Source organism: Tupaia chinensis, unplaced genomic scaffold (genome assembly GCF_000334495.1).
Source record: "Tupaia chinensis unplaced genomic scaffold, TupChi_1.0 Scaffold000271_1, whole genome shotgun sequence".
In the NCBI taxonomy this organism is placed as follows: domain Eukaryota; kingdom Metazoa; phylum Chordata; class Mammalia; order Scandentia; family Tupaiidae; genus Tupaia; species Tupaia belangeri.
The window spans coordinates 238,224-254,104 of NW_006159752.1; positions in this window are offsets into that span (position 1 = coordinate 238,224).

Here is a 15,881-nt window from a genome sequence, read left to right on the forward strand (position 1 = left end):
TTTGGTCTATGAGTCTTCTCGCCCCTCATCGTAAAACAATTACTATAGCTCCAGATTTTTCTCATGGAATGGTGGTGTTTGAAAGAAGAAAATAAAATTGGTGGTGAGCAAAATCTTTTCATATGTTTCTCTGATATCAGACAGGAAATAGTTTCCCAGAGTCCACGTATCCTGGAACCTTTATGAGCACAAAGAGTGCACCTGGGTGTAGTGATCCAAGCTAGCCAAGACTGTGGGTGGACTGCAGCCCAAGAGCACTTTATTTTTTGAGAGGTTTTTGCTATAGGGCGCGTGCGCTCGCCAGATAGAGAAAGACAGAGAGACAGAAAGCGAGAACTCACCACCCGGGGGGGATGGCCACGTCGCAATCCCTTCTCCTCCATTCTCCTCTTGGGATCTTGGGCATGCACGCACACGTGCCCGGCGTGAGTTTAAGCTACCGGGTCTGGGACATGAACCGCAGTCGACTACATGGGAGTCCAGCGACATAGCCATTACGCTAACTGCTGGTCCCGCCCAAGAACACTTTGAGGGTACTGTCTTTCTGTCTCTGCCTCTTCCTCTCATTTAAAATATAAGTTGATAAACTTGGAATCAGCAGGTGGTGCAGTAGTTAAGGTGCTAGACTCCCACATGGCCAACTGCAGTTCAAGTCCTGGACCCAGCAGCTTAAAACTCAGGACAGGCACCTGTGCATGTGTGCTCAAAACTGCAAGAGTGCCAGAAGTGGAGTGTGTGGAGAAGAGGGACCTAAGGAAGGACATTTGGAAGAGGGATATGGAGAGAGAGCATTGACGGGATGGGGAGGTGTGGTGTTATTGGTGAAAGATACTCTGATCAACTGGACTGGGGAGAAATGTTCACACACATACTGAAATGTTCACTTTGTAAGCTAAATAATATGATTGAATTTATATAAAAATTAAAATTAAAAAAGTGAAAAAACAAACTGCAAGAGGAGAATGGAGGAGAAGGGACAATGGTGTGGCCATCCCCCCCCGGCAGGGTGATCTCCCACTTTCTGTCTCTCAATCACTCTGTCTCTCCAGCAAACATGCATGCCCTATGGCATGTGCACTCATCAGAGAAAGAGAAAGAAAGTGAAAAAACAAGCCACCAGGTTCGGGACTCAAACCTCAGTTGACCATGTGGTCAGTGCCTTAACCATCACACCACCTGCTGTCTCAACCACAGCTGATTTCAAACTACAAATGTTATATCTCTAAAGCAGAACTGAGAAGAGTTGTGCTTATGAATGGGTGTTAGGGCCAGCACATTACTACAAATAAATTAGAATACTGAATAGAAGAAAAATAATCATTTTTGTAGAAGCTACCACAACTGTAAGATCTATCAAAAGAAATCTAACCAATGTGCAATCGCATCTAAAGAATGTGCTTTGAGTGAAAGAACTGAATACTTCGGAGAATAATCACAATATGGCTTGGGAAGAATCAGTATTGTTGATGTCAATTTATCCTTAAATTAATCTAAAATTTCATTATAATTTTAATCAAATTCCTGCTAAAAAAATAATAAACCTTAAAATTTACTTGAAATAAGAAGTGGTCAAAAATAGCTGAGATAATTTTGGAAAACAATGACATGGGTTTTTCACTGCTGAAAAACAGATCAGTAAGTCAAATAGATTATTTCAGAGTGAACAAGTGAAGTAATCTAAGTCAATAAAAAGCACATAAACAGATGTGGAGATATTTTTGGAAACAACATATACTAATGTGAAAAGCATGGCCTCTTAATAAATAGCTTTGAGACCACTGGATTTCTACATGCAAAAAATAAACTTCAAAAAATTAACAAAACCCTACAAAGAACACACTGAAAAAAGGCAAAATATAACAAATAGTTATCATCACAAGTTGTTTTTTTTTTTTTTTTTTTTTTTTTTTTTCTTTTTGGGAGGGGACACACACGCACACATGCCTGGTATGAGTTTTAAGCCACCGGGTCTGGGACACGAACCACAGTCTACTACATGGGAGTCCAGCAACATAGCCATTACTCTAACTGCTGGTCCCTCATCACAAGTTTTAAAGCGCTCTTAAAACTAATCACTATATTGAGGCAGCAGGTGGCATAGCAGTTAAGGCCCTGGATCCCACATGGCCAGAAGACAGTTTGAATCCCAGACCCTGCAGCTTGAAAATCACACTGGGCATATGTGCATGTGCACCCCGAATCCTGTGAGGAGATGGGGAGAAAAGGGATTGCAGTGTAGCCATTCTCCCTAGGAGGTGATTTTTTACTCTCCCTCTCTCTGTGTCTCTCTGTCTCTGGCGAGTTCACACATCCTATAGCAAAAACTAACTAAATAAATAAAATCAATATGTTAAATCAAATAGACAGACTAAATTCACAAAAAGGCAATTGTTAAGGCAGAAAAATAAAGGTAAATTTTTTTAAAGTAAAAAGGTATTTTAAAATAGTCAAATACAATAAGAATTTGAACGCTAATTTTAAGTGAGTAAAATGCTATTTTTCCCTAAAACATGAAAACAAGCCAAAATACCGATTTGTAAAAAATAAATCTGTAATCTAGAGTCCAGCAGGTGGCATGGTGGTTGAGGTACTGGATTCCCATATGGCCAACCATGGTGGGAGATTTGGAAATCATACCAGGCCTGAGTGCATGCCCAGAATCCTGAGAACAGAGAAGAAGAGACTGTGGCATGGTCATCCCCTCTGGGGGTGGAGGGGGATGATTTCTCACTTTTTCTGTCTCCCTGTCTCTCCAGTAAGTGCAAGTGCCCTATGGCAAAAACCTAAAAAATAATTAAAACCCATAATCTGTGTTCAAGTGCTTATTTGTCCATACAGTAAGGGAAATAAGAACTGTCAAACATGCCTTCTAAACTTGGTGGAGGTATAAACTGGTCCAGCCTCTTTAGATTGAAATCTATTTACAGAAATTTAAATGTGCCTCCTTTTGACTAAAGAATTCAACAAATTTATCCCAAAATAAATGTACAAAAAGCCATTTGTAGTTCATTTAAGTAAGAACTGGAGAAAGTCTGTTACCTTGTAATCGGGGGAGGAAAAGAAAGCAGTTGGCAAAAGTTGCATAGAGTATGTTCTATTTTTAATAATAAAAAAATTAGTCGGTATGTATTTAAATGCCTTAAAAATTACCTGGAAGAAACATGCAGAAGGGATTATTTCTGAGTGCTGAAGTTATGGAAATTTATATTTTGTGGTTTATCTATTCCTGTCCTCTCTTAGTTTTTCAGTAGGTATTTCTCATATATTAGGATAAATCATTTTCAAAAAATTAACAAGGCAGATATACACTTTATGTTCTTACAAAATATGAGATAGACGCCTTTTTTGATTTACTCTTTTACTCTGGTGGTTTTTCCTAGATTTTTCATACATGTAAGAATATGACACGTGAGTGAAAAGGGAGTGGTGCATACTATAATACACTCAAAATCATTCCCTTCCTTGGCCAGCTCCTTCATAGAGTCTTGCCTGCTTAAGTTGCCAAAGGACGACCCTCCCTCACATGAAGTTTCTTGGTCCTTAATCTAATGGATCCCAATGAACTAATATGCCTACACAGTTAAATTTTCATACCACATATACCTTAATTTTATGATTTTTTTCTTAGTCATCTTTTATATTGAAGTTATTTACTTACATGTCTTATATCCTTGAGAGACTAAACCCCCAAAGAATAAGGTAAATGTTCTTTTTGTATCTCTCAGAAACAATGAGCAAATATGCATTTAAATGACTTGCATATTGACCAAATATTGTGGGGATTGTATAGGTTTAACTTAGACTAATTTGTGGTTGCTTTTCCTAACTTGACAATAAGCAATTTTTGAGAAAAATAGTAAAAAATACGGTAAGTGTAAGCAATTGTATGAGTCAGGTTCTGTAGAGAGACGAAACCAAAAGGGTATGTATACAATTAGAAAAGAAAGCAGTTATTAGAATTAGCTCCCAGGGAGGGCAGCAGGTGGTGTGGTGGTTAAGGTGCTAAACTCCTACCTGGCCGACCACAGTTCAAGTACAAGACTCGGAGGCTTGAAACTAACACCAGACATGTGTATGTGAGTGTCCAGAATCTCAAAACGAGAATGAAGGGGAGAGGACTGAGGTATAGCCATCCCTCCTGAGGGGTGATTTCTCACTTTCCGTCTTTCTGCATTTGTCAGTCCCCCTCTCCAGTGAGCGCATGCTTCCTAGGCAAAAAACCTTAAAAAAAAAAAAAAAAGAATTAGCTCACAGGATTATGGAGGCTGAGAAGACTCACAGCGAGCCATCTGCAAGCTGAAGACCCTGGATGGCAGTCTGGTTTCATCCAAGTCCAAAGGTCTTTGGGGAAGATAAAAGTAGATGATGAGAGTGGAAGATTGAAAGCCTAAAACCAGGGTGGGAGAGTGCACTGGTTTCAGTCCCAGAGACCAAAGAGAAGGAAACTTGAAGTTCTGATGCCCAAGGCAGCAGAAGAAAGTCTACCTGCTCTCAAGAAGAAACCAATGTGGGGAGCAGAAGATGGTGTAATGCTTACATCACTGGACTCCCACATAGCTGACCATGACTCAAGTCCCAGACCCAGTGGATTGAAATTCACACCAAGCGTATGTGCATGCGTGCTCAAAATCCTAAGAGGAGAATGGGAAAGGGATTGCAGTATGGTCATCCCCCCATAGGTGTGATTTCTCACTTTCTGTCTCTCTTTCTGTCTCTCTGGTGAGCACATGCACCTTATAGCAAAAATCTCTCTAGAAAAAAAAAAAAAAAAAGAGAGAGAGAAAAAGAGAAAGACTAATCTGTCTCTGTATTTGTTCTCTCTGGTGTCCCTGCTTCTGCCTTATTGGATGGTGCCTGCCATAATGGCCCCTGCCATAATGAGGGTGGATCTTCCCCAGCCTAGCCCGCTTGAACTCACACACAATTCACCCCCCAAATACCTTCACACACGTACATACGCACGCACACACACACACACACACACACACACACACTCAGCATCATGCTCTGCCAAGTTTCTAGCTATTTCTTAAGCTGATCGAATTAATACTCAAAATTTACCATCTCAATTATAAACGTGTTTGTGTATAACTACACATACACAAATAATGACACTGGGTTTAATTGTCATTATATTTGAGAGGATTACATTAAAAGATGGACAATAGACCTATAGTGATTTACGATGGAAAACAGAATATAAGAGAGAAGTTTCTTCACATTTTTATCTCATGAAAGTCAAAATGTTCTTCCATGTAATGTACTTTGAGGCCTGTATTAAAAACAGGTTATGAGAATGGATGAAGCAAGGTCTCATTCGAAACATCACTGCCTTAGTTGGAATGAAGTATCTTATTGGGTGGATAAAAATGAGTCGATATCTAGAGTAAGTTAATAAAATGGCTATCATTCACTGAACAGCAGCTATGCCAAGCACTTTGTATTCACTCTGTCCTACCCAATCAAAAACCTGGTTACATAGTAAATGGAACAGCAGATATCCTAAATTTTATTGACTCTAAAACCCAGACTCCCAACCAATAGACACATTTCTTTGCAGATATATTAAAAACAGTTAAATAATGATTTATGCAACATAGTCAAAGTTTCTAGCTACATGTCTTAAAATTTTCATTGGATAATAACACATCTGCAGTAGAATTGTGATCAAATGATTATATCCACTGCATTTTTCAAAATTCAAATGACACATGAAAAATTCGCAGGAAAACCAATCTCTTGAAATACTTTATAATGATGTTTGGGGTGGGGAGTGGGGAAGGCTCTCCATTTAGCTAATGTGTTGTTTTGTAATGAGCATGACCTTCCTTTTTGTGTCTGAAAATAGAAATACAATTATCATTTTAATAGTATACATTGATGTAGCATCTATATTTTATTGGGGTGAAAGTAGAATAGTTTTTTTTTAAAGTGCTTTTTCCCTAAAAATACTTTTGATGACAGTTTGAGGTATAATATTACCAGTTGACTTTATTGAAAGAACATCCCTTTTTTTACAAATTACATTTTTATCTAGGGACAAAGAACTCTGAAGACACTGTAAGATCGTAAAGCCTGCCAGGCTGGCTCCCTGACGTGGTGGTTTATAAGCCAGATCCCACTTGGTCCACCTCCTGGTGTGAGTTCCACCCTGAGAAACACTCCAGGCATATGTGAATGCATGCCCCAAATCCTGAAAAGCAGAAAAGATGGAGAAAAGATTGTGTGTGACCATTCCCTGGAGATAAGGAGGGGGGTACTTTCTCCTCTCCTCTCTCCACTGAGTGCACACCCCATTTAGCAAAAACAAAAAGGGAAATAAAAAAAAAAGGAAAAAAGAAAGCAATACCAGTGTTGTAATGTTCTTCACAAAGTTCATGGAAAACGTGTATTACAAAACAATTGGGCATGGATTGCAAAATTTTTGCATCCAAATAAACTCATATTGTAATTCCACTATTCCATGAACTTTTTGAAGTACTCAGTTGTCTTAATTTGCTGTTTAATTGCTAATGGAGAATACCTGAAAACTGAGTAACTTATAAAGTAATAGGGGTCTACTGACTTATTCTTCCGGCAGCTAGAACATGAAGCAAAGAAGACAGTGGACCCATGGAAAAGGAGGGCGTCATAAGCAATTTTCTGCTCTCTAACTACTAGTGCTCAGAAATTACTCCTCACAAGAGCTGGAACTCTGAGGCGACAACACTGATCATTCATGAGGCCAGTACCTGCACAGTCCACCACCCACAAGGCCCCACCTCTCAAACTCTATCAAGCCGGGGACAAAATCCAAAAACCTGAATCGGTGGAAGACAAACGATTCTACAAACCATAACAGATAATACCTTATGTAGATGCTATTTCAGTGTTATCTGTGCCTGGCATAGGCAGCAAACTTCTCCTATAGGTAAGTAATTACCTACGTCATGGTGCACTTTTTACTTACCTATCTTTAGAAAAGCTGCTTCTTTTGCCTAATATTTACTTTAGTGTCCATTGTGGTGCTTCAGAAAATACTCTAAGCTTCACAGAGAAATAATGACAAGATCATCCTGCGAAGTTGTGGATCTAATGTATGTTGCTTTTGTTTTATTGACGATACATAGGAAATGTGGGGAAAAGTTGCAGAGGAATGAAAGAGTTTAATAAAATGTCATGGAGACGTCTATTATTTTTCTCCCCGTGATTAGTGATTTGAGTAGCAGCTGCTCAACAGGACAGTTGCACACCTTTTCTGAAACTTAGAGATGGCTGAAGTGTAGATGTAGGAACCAGACCAGTCTAGAGATCATGGAGCTTCCACACAAGCCAATTGTGTTCCAGCTCTGCTCTGCTGGAGTTCCTAATGGAGATATTCAGGTAGCTGCAGAGGTTGTCTGCCCCTCGATATAGAAAAAGGCAAGATTGCTCTTCACACCAACTTGTTGATCTTAATTTTTTATTGGAAAATCTAACACATGGGACAGCATAATTTATTGAGGGTCATACAACTACTTTTAGCTAGCTATCTTCAATGACAATTTTTTAAAAAGACTTCCCTTTCACAGATATTTCCTTGACATAGGCTAGGATCTCATTCCTGACTGATTTTGATTACAGAAGGTGCACAGGCATGATTTCACTTTGCTAATTAGCTGCAGCGTGTCATGTTATCAACTATTGCTCTGAAATTAAATTACGGACATACGGCGGTTTATGAATAAACATCTCAAGGACTTAGTTATTTCTAAAGATTACAGAACCAAAAGAGACATGAGAGGAACAGAAACTGTTTCTGAAATTTGCATTCCAATTTCTTCTTATTTCTTCCATCTAAATTATCAGAAAGAAACCATGAACAGATCTGCTTCTTCCCTTTGGAGAATGAGCAAGGTTTCATAAGTCTAATAAGTCTCCTGAGACATTCAAACGTACGCAGTAATTGCCAGATCCTAGAAATAGTTATAATAGCACATGCTTTTTGTTTTCCAATGCAGTGCATATAATATAGGTAATGTGATGCTTGTCTTCTGAACTCCTTTCCTGCATCGTAAGGATTCGAAAGTGTCATTCAGCATGGCCTCACGTCCTACAGAGCATCCAATCCCTTATTGCACTCAAAAACTCTTGCCAGCAATGGGCATTGAGAATTACAGAAACTGTTGCCATCTTGCTAATTGAATATATAATGAGAATTACTTCAGAAGTCATAGAAATACTTTCCTTGCTCTGCATAGCGTGAGATTATGCACATATTTAAGCAGTGTTTTCCATGTATGCTTAAAAATTAAGTCGAATTTACCATCCGATTCCAGATTTTTCTGTATTTACAGCTTTGATATCACACCAGTTTTGTGAACAAAATAAATCTGATACAATATAGTGTAGATCATGCTAATGTAGTATATAGTCTTTCCAAGGATTATATCAGTTATTTTATTTCAGAAGAGTTTTAGATTTTCTGGGAGGGCTTAGTGCATTTATATGGTGAGATGCATCCTTCTTGGTTTTGTATTTTTAATAAAGAGTTATTTATTTAATTCTGTTTATTATTATTATTTTTTATTTGACCAGACAGAGACAGAGAAAGAGAGAGAGAGAGGGAAAGTGAGAAAACAGGCTGTCAGGTCCAGGATTCAAACCACGGTCAGTCATGTGGGAGTTTAGCACCTCTATCCACCACATCACCTGCCAGCCCCGATTTTTGTATTCTTAGACTAGAAGCCAAAACATATGTTCTGGGTGATACTTTTTTTTTTGAGAGGTTATTTTTTGCTGTAGGGCGCATGTGCTCACCAGAAAGACAGAGAGAGACAGAAAGCGAGAAATCACTCCCCAGGGGGGATGGCCACGCCACAATCCCTTCACATGTGTTTAAGCCACTGGGTCCAGGACTCGAACTGTGGTTGACTACGTGGGTGTCCAGAAACATAGCCATCACTTCAACTGCTGGTCCCCCAGATCCTCGTTCTTTTCTTTGTACACTGAAAATTCAGTACAACTTTTTGTTTTCACTGCCCCCAAAATAATGAATATATGTACATCACCGTTTTTACCTTCATTGTCTTCTCTGCATTTGGATGGTAGTAGAGGAAATACTTCATGGTAAAATCTTGCTCGGTGCCTTCGCCAGGTACGGAGAATATTGCTAGTCAGTGCTCCAATCACGTGTGCTCTAGCGTCTTTCATCTAATTTAAGCAGCACTGACAACAATTAATTTGTCAGATTTGTATAGGAAAAGAAAATGGAAAGGATAAAAATCAAGTCGGAGACTGCTTTTGTTTTTGAAGGTTAAATGGCACCTATTATCATTTCACATAACCCATTAGGTGTGAGTGATTTCTAAGACCACAAGTTTCCATCATGAGTTTTCATGAGCTTTTTCTTTTTTTTTTTTTCACCTGTGCATCATATTTTATTTTAATCAATGAGGAAATTACTGTTATAGATACCATTGTTGTTCTAAAAGGCAACCTCTGTGAAATTATTGCTTAAAATTATTACTTCAAAATCAATAATATATACTTGATTCTGCACCGGAACTCATGACTAGATGTAAATGAAATAAAATTAAAACTCTTTACTATGCTATAATTTATTCCCTTATAACTGTGTAATTGTACTTTAAATCCTTTACCAAAATTATGTAAATAATCCCAAAGTATACAGTTAAAACCCTTTTCAGAGGGAATAAAAGTCAAATATTTTCTAGCTAATTAGCAAGATTAAGATTATATTCGGGACCAGCAGTTAGTGTAATGGTTATGTCGCTGAACTCCCATGTAGCCGACCATGGTTCAAATCTTGGACCCCGTGGTTTAAACTCACTCCGGGCGCATGTGCGTGCATGCCCAAGATCCCGAGAGGAGAATGGAGTAGAAGGGATTGCAGCATGGCCATCCCCCCTGGGGGGGGTGATTTCTCACTTTCTGTCTCTCTGTCTCTCTCTGTCTTTCTGGCCAGCGCATGTGCCCTATGACAAAAAAACTCTCGAAACAAAGAACAAAAAACAAAAAACTTCTATCTAGCTGTGGAAACGTGTAAGCATTGACTTAAATAATAATAGAGGTATATTAAAAGAACTTTGTATCAATTTACTTAATTTAATATGCTCCCAAACTAATGTATCTCAATGGAAAGGTTTATGCAAGAGAAAACCTTGTCTCATTAATCTAGTACATTCCTTATGCAAGTATATACTGTGATCTCTCTTGAGGCTTTATCCTTGCCGAAGACAGTTACAGGGATGGTCCGGTAGCAGGGGCCAGCTCAATCTTTCAGGCACTGTTTAACATCATTCTCTGAGCTTATTGACTTATCAGTCAACCTTGCCTTCTGTAAGCAAACTGTACCTCCCAAAATCGTCAGGTGTACGTCGGGTCAGGTACACTAGGGTCATTCAGCTTAGGCTGAAACTGAATGAGCACTACGAACCCATGGAACTCTCTAGTAGAACGTGTAAAGTTATCTCCCAACCCCAGCTATGAATTAGTAATATGCTATAGCATAATGCCAATTTCTTTCCTAAAAATTACTTTTTAAATAGGAAGATAACAATGCTTTGTGCCAGCAGTTTGTGTGGTGGGTAATGTGGTGGACTCTTCACCCACAGTTCGAGTCCTGGACCCGGCATCTTGAAAATTAAGACAGAGGTCTGTGTGTGTATACAGAATCTTGAGAGGGGAATGGAAGAGAAGGGAATGCGACATATTCCGTCCCCCGCCCCGAGGTGATTTCTTACCTTCTCTCTGTCTCTCTCTCTCTCTCTGGCAAGGGCACATGTCCTACAGCAAAAAAATCTTAAAAATATGTTTTATTTTTATATCATTATATGTCTAGAAGTCTCTAAACACTGTATTTATAGCTTCCTGTTGGTTGAAGAGAGAAAAACAACAAACCTAGATATTCATAATAGATTTAAGGTTCAATTGCTCCTTCAGGCTCAATCATTGTCAAAGCGAAAATCAAAAGATTTTTTTTCTTATTTTAACTTAAAATCCTGACAAGATGACATAACAAGGTTTTATTTTTACATTTTTTTTATCTAACAAAATAACCTGCCAAATTGAAGTCAGCGTATAACATGAACTCTACAGATGAGATACTGCTATTTAGAGAGATGTCAGAATTCTTTTCTAACATTTATTGGATACCCTGCTAAGGATTTTGCTTAGATTATCTTGCCTGATCGTCAGAATAACATTATGACTTATTATTATCATCATTTGGCACGTGAGAAAACGGAGACTTATTTAAGTAATTTGTCCAACGTCTTGTAGCAGGGCAGCAGTGAAACTGAAATGTGAACTTCCTATTTTTAGCTGCTCTTCTTAGAGTCCATTGATAAATTTGGTGGCCATAGCTTATCTAATGACAATGAAGAGGAAATGCACTATTTCCTCTGAGGCTACTTCTCTACAGAGAGTTTACTGATCTTAGTTTTTTTATAAAAGGAATTAATTAATTAATTAATTTATTTATTTATTTATTTATTTATTTATCTTAACGAGAGAGAGAGATTTTTGCTAGAGGGCACATCTGCTCACCAGAGAGACAGAAAGCGAGAAATCACCCCCCCCAGGGGGTTGGCCATGGCGCAGTCCCTTCTCCTCTATTCTCCTCTTGGGATCTCGGGCATGCACACAACAAGCCCAGCGTGAGTTTTAAACCACCGGGCCCGGAACTCAAACCACAATCGACTACGTGGGAGTCCAGCATCATAGCCATTCTACCATTTACTGGCCCCAATAAAAGGAAATTCTTAACTTGATTTTTTTATAAGAACAACCAAGTATTTCCTGATGACAGCTTAGGCTTAGCTGTAGGAGATTCCCATTATTCATGAGGTTCCTCTGACTTATTACCCTTCCTTTGGTTAATATTTTGATTCTCATACAATTTTATGCTACTGGGGGCCATCAGATGGCATGGTGGTTAAGGCTCTGGATTCCCACATGGCTGACAGCAGTTCAGGCCCCAGACCTGACAGCTTGTTTTCTCACTTTCTCTCTCTTTCTCTCTGGTGAGTGCACATGCCCTGTAGCAAATTAGGGCAAAATTAATAAAAATAATAAATAAAATAAATAATCTTTAAAAAATGTTATGTGACTGAATAAAGTCTCTATCCTAAGCAATGAGACAAGAAAATAGTTGGAATGGTCTGAGAATACAAAAAGGAAACAAACTTAATTTCTCTTATACTCTCATTCAGCAATCAACACCAAGTATGTCTGTGATCAGACGCTGGGGACTCTAGTCCCACACATTGGACAAGTAACTCACGTTGCAGTGGGCACCAGCTGAACATTCCCGCAGTTCAGTTCTGGTACTCCCTGCCTGGGAGAGCATCCGATCCCACAGGTTATGAGCATACTCTCAGCAGTCTGCCCCCTTCCTACTTCCAGTAACGAGCTTCAGGTGATTTCACCTGTGCTTCTGATCAACCGGCTAAAGGTCAGGATCCCCATGACCCTTCCTGGAGCTTAATTCATTCACTAGAGCAGCTCACAGAATGCAAGGAAACACCTAGGTCTGCTGGTTTAGCATAAAGGTTATTTTATTTATTTATTTATTTATTTATTTTTGGAGAGGTTTTTGCTATAGGGCGTGTGCACTCTCCTGAAAGACAGAGAGAGACAGAGAGACAGAAAGTGAGAAATCACTGGTTGGGGGGTTGGCCACACCACAATCCCTTCTCCTCCATTCTCCTCTCAGGATCTTGGGCGGGCACGCACGCACACACGCCCGGCGTGAGTTTAAGCCGCCGGGTCCAGGACTCAAACTGCGGTTGACTACATGGGAATCCAGCGACATAGCCATTACGCTAACTGCTGGTCCCAGCATAAAGGTTGTTTTAAGAGATACATATAAACAGCCAGATGAAGAGATCTATAGGATGAGATTTCTGGAAGGGTCCTGAGCACAGGAGATTTCGTTCTGTGGAGTGAGGGTGCACCACCTTCCTGGCACATGGACAGTTCTCGTTCACTTTCCTGCAAGCCTCCACGTGTTCAACCTTATAGAAGTTCTTCAGACACTGACTGTTGGGTGCTTATGGAGACCTCATTGCATAGGCATGAATGAAACACAGATGACTATGTGGAAATGCGACAGGACAGAAAAGGCGGGATTTGATGATAGTAGACTGAACAGGAAGCTCAGCAAGACCAGTCTCTTCGGATTCCTCTTGGCGTGTCTGTGCAGCCTGCCTTCCTCCTGGGGATGGGTGGGACTCCTCTGGAACAGGGTCTATGGCCTAATATCAGACAAGGTCGGTCAGAGCATTTCTTCTTCTCTTTCCAAGAGAGAAAGGTGGGGGGAGATTAGAGTATATTTTTCATTTCTGTGACCCACCTTAGGACAAAGAAATTCCAGTTTCTATGAACTGCCTTGGGGAGAAAACGGAGCAGATGAAAGGAGGGCAGGAGAAGGTCATAGAGAGAGATTGCTTTTTGAGCTCTGCTTCGGAGGCCTAAAGTGCCCAACCTTATAACAAAACTGTGTTTCAACTTTATCATCTTTGAAAACCAATATGTGAATGTGTATCTCTATATGCACTTCCAAAACTTCACGGAAAATGGAATTAAAGTATGAGTTTATTTCCGTGGTAAACATTTTGAAATCCATGAAAAGCTTTTCATGTGCATTTGCCACTAAATTTTGGAAGACTCTTCATTTACCACCTATCTGTCTAATCTCTAAATCATACTACAACAAAAGAGAATGACAAAGCCACCATTTTATGTAAAGAATTTAATTAAGTCCCTCTAACAGTGTTTATGCTTCCCTTATAAGGTTGGGTTGCCATCTCCCATATTATGGTCCGTTACTTAGAATGGTTTGACTTGCAATTTTTCAACTCTACAATGATGCAAAAGGGATGCTCATTCAGTAGATATTGTATTTCTTTTTTTTTTTTTTTTTTTGGAGAGGTTTTTGTTATAGGGCGTTTGTGCTTGCCAGAAAGACAGAGAGAGACAAAGTGAGAAATCACCCCCGCGAGGGGGATGGCCACGCTGCAATCCCTTCTCCTCCTTTCTCCTCATGGGATCTTGGGCACGTACGCACACACACAAGGCATAAGTTTAAGCCACCGGGTACGGGACTGGAACCACGGTCGACTACATGGGAGTCCGGCAACACAGCCATTATGCTAACTGCTAGTCCCTGTATTTCAATTTTTTTATTTTGATCTTTTCACAGACTAGCTGTATTTGGTGCAACGCTCTCTTACGATACAGAGTATCAATGGCTAGCTGCAGTTTCTAGGCAGCCACACAGTCACAAGGATAAGCGAGCTATACCCTACTGTGTATGTACTGTATTCAGTAAGACAGGCGACATGGTATTATAAAATAGGTTTTGTGTTAGAAGGCTTTGCCTGAACATATGTTAATGCAAGTGTTCTGAACATATTTCAGGTAGGCTAGGCTAAGCTATGGTGTTCGGTAGATGCTAAATGCATTATTTATTATTTTTTAGAGAGATTTTTGCTGTAGGGTGCATGCGTTCACTGGAAAAACAGAGACTGAGAAACAGAAAGAGAGAAATAAGAAATCACCCCCCAGGGAGGATGGTCACGCCACAATCCCTTCTCCTTCAATATCTTCTCAGGATCTTGGGCACGCACACACATGCACCTGGCATGAGTTTAAGCCACCGGGCCCAGGGCTCAAACTGCAGTTGACTGTGTAACGCTGAGTCCAGCGACGTAACCATTACGCCATCTGCTGGTCCCCACATGAATTTTCAACTTACATCTTCAACTAGTTATGTTCTGATGAGTTTATAGATAATAAACCCCAAAGAACAGATTGTGATGTTTTTTTAAAAAAGGACACCACACAAAACTGCAAAATATTATTTGTGGGCCAGTAGGTGGTGCATTGACTAAGGCAGCTCGATCCCACGTGACTGACGAGCGATTTGCATCCTGGACCTGGTGGCCTGAAAAGCCTGCTAGCACATGCCCAAAATCCCATGAGGAGAATAGAGAAGAGCTGGTGGCATGGCCATTTCTCACTTTTTATCTCTCTCTCTCCCCCATCTGCAAACACACACACCCTCTAGCAGAAATATTTGTGTGTATGTATATAAATATAAATATAAATATATATATATATATATTCACTTGTATATGTGACAGTGAGGATGAATTGGACAAATGTAATGAAAAGCTAGAGAAATCAGACACACACACACAAAAACTACATACTGTATAATTTCACTTACATAATGTTCAAGAAAATGGACTCAGAGATAGAATCCAGTATAGTTGTTTTCTCTGGAGAATGCCATTTATATTAACTGAAAGGAGAAGACAGAAACTTACCTCATCGTGGAGGCATTGCTGAGGTTACACGGCTGTACCCAGTACACACATCGAAAGTCACTGAGGCGCTTACTTAAGACTGGAGGACTTCTCTGTGTTCATTCCCCTTCCATTCTTTTACGGAATGCCAGCTTCCCTCTTTAACCTGCATGCATGGGTCTCTCAGGTTTGTATTTTATTCTGGGATCATAACATCTGTTGATGTGTTTATATCTTTATTTATTGTTGCTGTATGTTCAATCACCTGGTAGTGAAGCCAAGAGGAGTATAAAAGCGTTTTTTTAGCTTTTATTAGCATGACTGACCTTTACCTCTTTGAAGAAGAGCCATCTGTGGATCAAACTGTCTTATCGTAGTGCATATATCTAAATACAGAGCTCATACAAAATATATACCTTTAATATAACTTCAGGAACCTAAATAAATATGAGCAGACAGCCAAAATACAGAATAATAAAGTAAAATGATGATAATTATGATAGATTTTTGACTTCCCTTTTCAAAACATGTTTTAAACTTATTTCACATGTGTTACATGATTAGAAATAATTAGTAAACATTACAATA